Here is a 6831-nt window from a genome sequence, read left to right as displayed (position 1 = left end):
GAAACACCTAGCCCAGTATCATGGATAGAGTAGGAAAGCAAATAGATTAGGTTAACTGAATTGAATGAAATCATAAAGAAAATGAAAAATTCGGTGACTTCAGTCTTTGTTGTTGTAAATATGGTATGGTTCAAGGTCTATAGGGAGAAATTGAAACTGGTTTTATATTTAGGTTGGCCTTTTGTGACTATGTTAAAACAGCTATACTCAAGGATTTTAAGATTAGCTAGCTTTACAAATGAGTAGTTCTCCATAAATGAGCTGCAGTAGATAGGCCAAATCATTTCCTTTCAAACCACTTTAAATTAACGACAATCAAACGAAAGCACATCCCTGTAAAAGAGAACATTTTTGGTTTTCCCTTACATGTGTTTGACTATTTTTGGATGAATTTACTAGGAGTAGTTTTAATTCATTGTTGAAAAAAATAATTTGTATTAAATTGATTTATTTGAATTATTAAACTAAGAAATTAAATCTTTTGAAAGAATATTTTCAAAACTCATGAGATATTTCAAGGCAATGTACAATCATATGATTAAGGAACAAATTGTGTTCTTGTTTGTTTAAATGCTGGTGGAATTTACAAAAGATTTATTTTAATATTTGCTAAGATTAGATGACAGGTGTGGCATGTTATATTTTATTAATCATTAATGTTACTGACCATCTGCAGCTTAAAGAAATGTTTTTTATCTTGAATGTTATTTAGATATATTTTTCAAAATTTTATTTCATCCAAATCCTCTACAGACCATCAGAGAAATATGCTTATCATTAATCAGGAAGGGAATTATTGCGAACGGTATGTATAGGTACCAAGGTAGTATCACGATGTGCAATTTGCTTGACTATATTGAGGGCAGTACAAATCAAACTGGATTCCTAAATGGTTGATTTGATCTACTTGTGAAGACAACAATGAGAAAAAAAAAAAAAAAGGCAGACTGTGAGTGTCCATCTGATCGATGGCCTGTGTTAAACTTCTATGATGGTGAGCAAAAGTCAATTTGATCAGCCAAATAAATTCCCTGAGAGGTATTAATCATGCAGTGTTAGGAGTGGAAGAAAACTTAGGGATCACCTGGTGATTGCCCTCACTTAATAATTTAGTAAACCTAGTCTCAGAGAGATTACATTTTATTCAGTTTCACTTTGCATTATTGAAAAAGACAAGCTGAAACTTCATATTTCCTATCTCCAAACCACTGTGTTTTTCAGTCATTTTTGAGACCAAGAATCAGAGCATAAAGGGATGAGCTCTGAGGAAGATATAGAATAGTGGCGAAAAAGAGAAATGTTACTTTAATGATGTTGACGTTTTGTGATGTTTTAATAAAAGCTTAATTTTTACTTGGTGTTCTCTCATAAATTTACCTAAATATTTACATACAAGAGCCTGAAAATTATCACAGGAAGCTATAAGTTAATTACATTTTCTCAAGAGCCAGTTGCAATTCCATTCGATTAAATCCCTCATCATAATGTGGTTATATCTTTCTCTGGGGGTATACCTATATCACCTCTTTTTTTGCATTGATATAAAACCTTCATTTATTCTGTAGTATGCTGGAAATGGCTTAAATCTGGGAGAGTCAGTTGTTAAATTTTCAGAAATTTTGTGAGCTAGCTGTTAAATATAGGCATTACTAACAAATTATGTAATCTACAATGAAATAAATTAAGTTAAAATCAGATAACAGATACTCAAAATGCACCATTTTCTATTTATTTTACTCTGTATTACTAGTAATTATTATCCACTATTTACTATTATTTATTTGACTATTATTTTGAAGTTAATTATGCCTATTACACCTGTATGGCAGAAATACTATATAATACAGTGTGCTACACAAATCCCTTCCTAACTTTTTATTCAGTCATATGCATTTGATAGCTTGAAATTAGCCCCAATGAGAGTATTTATACTATGGAAATTAGCAAACCCTACAAAGCAGCTTTTAATGTATTGATTTTTTTTGCCCCCCAGGGAGCTGCTTGTTACATTTACCAGCACACACTGCCTATAACCCTCTTATGCTCCACCTTGCACTTTAAGAAGTAGTGGAGATCTGAAGTCTGCTATCACTTCTAATCATGTCTTAACTTATCCAATGCATTTTAATTTTCTTGCAGGTTGGGGTATGCTTATATATTTATTTACGGGATGCTTATTCATGGGATGTAGCTTGATACAGTGGCAGAAAACTGGACTATAGAGGCAAATAGATAAAAGTCCCAATCATATTTCGGCCAATTTGTGACTTTAGGAAAATTTCTTAACCTCTCAGTCTTTAGTTTCCTTATATGTAATGTATGGGTATACCCTATCTCATACACACACACACACACACACACACACACACACACACACACACACATATCTCTCATAGTTTTTTTGAAGGTTAAATAAGACAAACAACATAAAATGCTTGAAACATTGGTTGAATTAGCACACACTTAATGAACACTAGTGCATCATTCTTATTCCATAAAAACCAGGGAAATTTCTGTATATCTAAAAACAACAATAGCAATAAGAAAATCCTAAACTAGCTCCATGTTTATGAATGTGGATTTGAAACCAGTTTGCTGTGAGCACAGTAGGATAGAATTTGACTAAAAAATTGCTCCAGAGGTCACAGCCATACCAGGAGCAGTGACCCATAAATATTAGCAACACGGTGCGGATCTCCTGTAATGAAGGGAAAGTGGACCAGACCCACTGAATCTTCAAGTACATCATGCATGTAGAAACACAGCCTTAGATTAGCTCCATCAGAGTGTGAACACACTGCCAGCCTACCTCCCAAACATCACTCCTCCCACAAGTATGTTAAAATGTTTGCCCTGTCAATCCTTGTGATTCTTCATCTCCACAGTCACTATATTTACAGAAGTCTGCATAGTGAAAAAAAACAACAACAGATTTATGAAAATGTCATTGAACTCTTTTTTTCCCAAAAAATAAGTATCTTGGAGGTTTCTGTAATAGCTCTTAAACCAGCTGGTATGGTAGAGCATACTATGTGTATTATGGGGTTGGCGGGAGGCTAGTTGATAAAGAGGCTGATGTTGAGTTTTTCTTCAGAAAAAATAGATTGCCACAGAAACACACTGCAGGGAATATTAAATTTGAAGGGATTTCTACACTTCCAGCAAGATAGGGTCTGACTTCACTAGTTTATATAGTCATTAGAGTTCTACTGACAATTAAAATGCTATGCACACTCTGGAATATACCTAGCTCTAGCAATGAGATGTAGTGTTTTTGAGATGTGAATGTATCAGGGCCTGGAAGGAAATGGGCATTGTTTTCTTGGAATGCAGACTGGCCTGAAAAAGAAAAGAAAAAGAGGATCAGGCGAGAAAGAGAAGGAAAAGGAGGAAGAGGAGGAGAAGGAGAGATTGAGAGAGAGGGGACCCCCTAACCCCTGTATGAAAAAAAATGTATAGGATATTTCTCCAAAAATTTTATCTCTTCTCTTTTCTCCTTAAGGCCTCTCTCAATCAGAGAAAGTCCTTGCATTTGAATTTGAGGCTATTGACCCAGCACTCCTACCTGTCAGAGACTAATCTGAATCATTCAAGCATCTAGGCAAATATGCTTCTATGTTTGTCCTCCCACTCCACTTCAATTTAGGCCATGTAGGCAATCAATAGAGTATAAAATAACAAGAGCACACTCAGATACACTTATCTCTATAGGCCTGAGTTACCACCTCCCAAACAGCCTCAAATGGTGGTGATAATTCCACAATGACTAAATTGCCACTATTTACCATGTTCATTTGAAAAATCATCCTTAGCTGTCATGTTCCATAGCCCTGTACAGACCTGCTAATCCTCGCTTGCAGGGCATCTAATTTGTAAGACACGTATAATTTTTAGTACTTTTCTTATCAATAAGTTATACAATAAAAATATGCTAACTCAGTAATTCTTACAGATTTATTTATAATATATTTGTGAAACATATATTCATTAATTTTCATTAAAACAAAGAATTTTAACTTAAGTCTTAGATAATTTCCTGTTAAGAGTCGGACTTAGTCTAGTGATTTTTGAGACATTTGAAAAGTGTGGAAAAGAATAGTGTGGGTTTTAGTTTCCATTTAAACTGCAGTGTGGGCAATCATCTTTTGATCTTTTGTTTTTATCTAAGATCTGAGTTGTTTAAATTGTAGTGTAAACTTGAAATAATAAGACTGCAATAAAACCATTTGAAATATCTTATAAGATGAAAGAATCCTATAAACAGTCATAAACTCCAAAAGTACAGATTGGATTTTTCTTGGTAAACAAAAACTGGAGTTTGAGCACAAAGAATAAGGTAAAGAACTGCTTTCTGTCAGTTTTAAACTCTTAAGGGATCTCTGGGTGTGCAATAGCCTACATATTGTCAAAATCGTGTGTGTGTGTGTGTGTGTGTGTGTGTACAATATACAGTGTAAAATTTTAGGAAAAGATCAGATGCCAGTAGTATTCAGTTCTATCTTTATTCTGTATTTATTGATTTTAATATAGTAAACAACAAATTAACCCTTAGATTCTTCATCAGTAAAATGACAATAAATTATATTTCCCTATTTTAGTGAACTAAATCATAGATTCAAAGCTCTCAGAAATTCAAATTACTATGCAAATGGCAACTCTTTTTTCTGATATACTAAGATGTTTAAATATCTACATTGATTGAGATCCCCACCCTGTACTTGATTTTTATAAAGGACTACACATAAAACCATATAGATTCACTTTCTGCATGCAATCCACCTTCAGTTCTCCTGAATCAGACTGGAAAGTTAACGGTTACTCCTCATAATACTTGTTCTAGTTAAAAAAGATTCAGATGTGGCAACTTTTTTTCCTTTCAGCTTAGAATTTTATGAATAAAGCAGAAATCATGTAGGAGTAGTGTTTGATGCTATATTAACTTGATCATCTTTTAATGAACTCTTTTCTAAGCAAGTTTGTAAATGTAAGTTAAGGAGAAAAATTAACAAATTAGCTTTCTGAACATATACACTTTTAAAATAAATAAAAATAATCGTAATGAGAGTTAAATCCAGTTTTCTTAACTAGTGAGTTTGCACAAGACAAGACTATTTATAAGAAATATATGAACATATTAATGGCTTATCCAAACTGTCCTCATATTCCAAACTCTTAGATTTGCTATATTCTAAAGGTGGTAAATTAAAGCATCTTAAAATAACTTGCAGTTATTAGGATTGTCAAAAATTTATATTGCTATCAAGAATTTCAGCTTCTGGAGATGATGGACTAATATGTTGCAATTCATTCCACTATTGAATAAATTTTTTAAGATTTTTTTTTTTTTTTTGAGAGGCGGTCTAAGATGGTAATGTAGGAAGATCCTGAACTCACCTCCTCCCACGGACACACTGAATCTACAGCTACATATAGAAAATTCCCTCTGAAAAGACCTGAAAACAAGCTGTACAGCTTCTTCCCATCAGCAAAGGAGAAAAGGGCCACAATGAGGCGTGTAGGAGAGGCTGAGATGCAGTCTTGCTATAAACCCTATGTCTGGTATGATGACTCACAATCAAGAGGGAACTCATAAAACTGGAGCTTCTCTCTGAAGAGTGAAGAGTTCATAGCCATATCAGGTGCCTCACCTTTTAAGACTAGCACATGAGACACAAGTCCCCAAAACATCTGGCTTTGAAAAACAGTAAGGCTCACTTCCTTCCACAGGACCCAAAGGGCTGTAGCAAACTGAGAAACTACTCTTAAAGGGTTCCCACTCAGACTCTTTCATACCAGGGCTCATTGCTCAAGTCTCAGTTTGAAAAGCGCCCAGGCTATATGTGAAGAAGATTTCTCTGAAAGCATCCCCAGAAGGCAGGGACCTGTTGTGATACTTTCTGGAGATGGACAAGCATGTGAGCACCATTTTTTGCACTCTCCCATCCCTTGCTAATGCCTGCAGATGTTATTTTTTAATTTTTTTTTTCCCTCGGTGTGTGCCATCATCACTCTCACCTTCTGCCACACTCCACCACAGTGGCAGTTTCTTCCAGAGGGGAGCATTTACACATGTCCAGTGCAGCCTAGCGGACACCTCTTAATCATCTAGCCCTAAAGATCTGAGGGCTTGCATTTCTGGGTCCCGTGGGACTGTAATGATCAGTTCTTGGCAGACTGTCACACACCCCCAACCCCCGCCCCAGTGCACTGCATAGATAGCTGACTGAAACATACCCCCAGTCTTTCTGCCCTAGAGTTTCTCCTGTTAAGAACAGAATGCTCTGCCATACTTCAAATGGTTTCTCCACATCCCACCTCCCCAATCTACCAGAAGTGCAAAAGAATTTTTCTCCTGGAGATAAAATTTACAAATCTTTGGGGGTCTGCCTGTGAAAGCACCCCTTTCCCCTGAGTTTTTAATTCTGACTTGTTCATTCTGAGCCTCCAGCAATTCATCAATTACAATTCTGGTCTTTGTACCCTGGCTCTGGTTCCCACAGAGGTTTCAGTTCATGAGTTTATGCTCTGATAAACTGTGATTTTTCTGCATTTGTCTGTCCATCTCTTCAATTTGGGGGCAAGGGGTTTGCCCTGTGACCTCACTTTTCTTATGGATCTAAGTAGAATTGTTGATTTTTTGATTTGTTTGGCTTTTTACTTATTGTTAGAGTGGTGACCCCAAGCTCCTTACATGTAGAACCAGAACCCAGAAGTTGCAAAATCTATTTTTAAGATCAGTCTGATGGCACTAGAGATTTGTAAAGGCAACTAAAAGTTGGGAAACAAGAGATTTGAGAGAAGGTAAATGAACAGATTTAAACTCAAGAATTA

The sequence above is a fragment of the Pteropus vampyrus genome, unplaced genomic scaffold, assembly GCF_000151845.1.
Source record: "Pteropus vampyrus isolate Shadow unplaced genomic scaffold, Pvam_2.0 Scaffold25, whole genome shotgun sequence".
Classification (NCBI taxonomy): domain Eukaryota; kingdom Metazoa; phylum Chordata; class Mammalia; order Chiroptera; family Pteropodidae; genus Pteropus; species Pteropus vampyrus.
The sequence above is the reverse complement of the archived record's forward strand: the minus strand, read 5'-3'. Positions refer to the sequence as shown.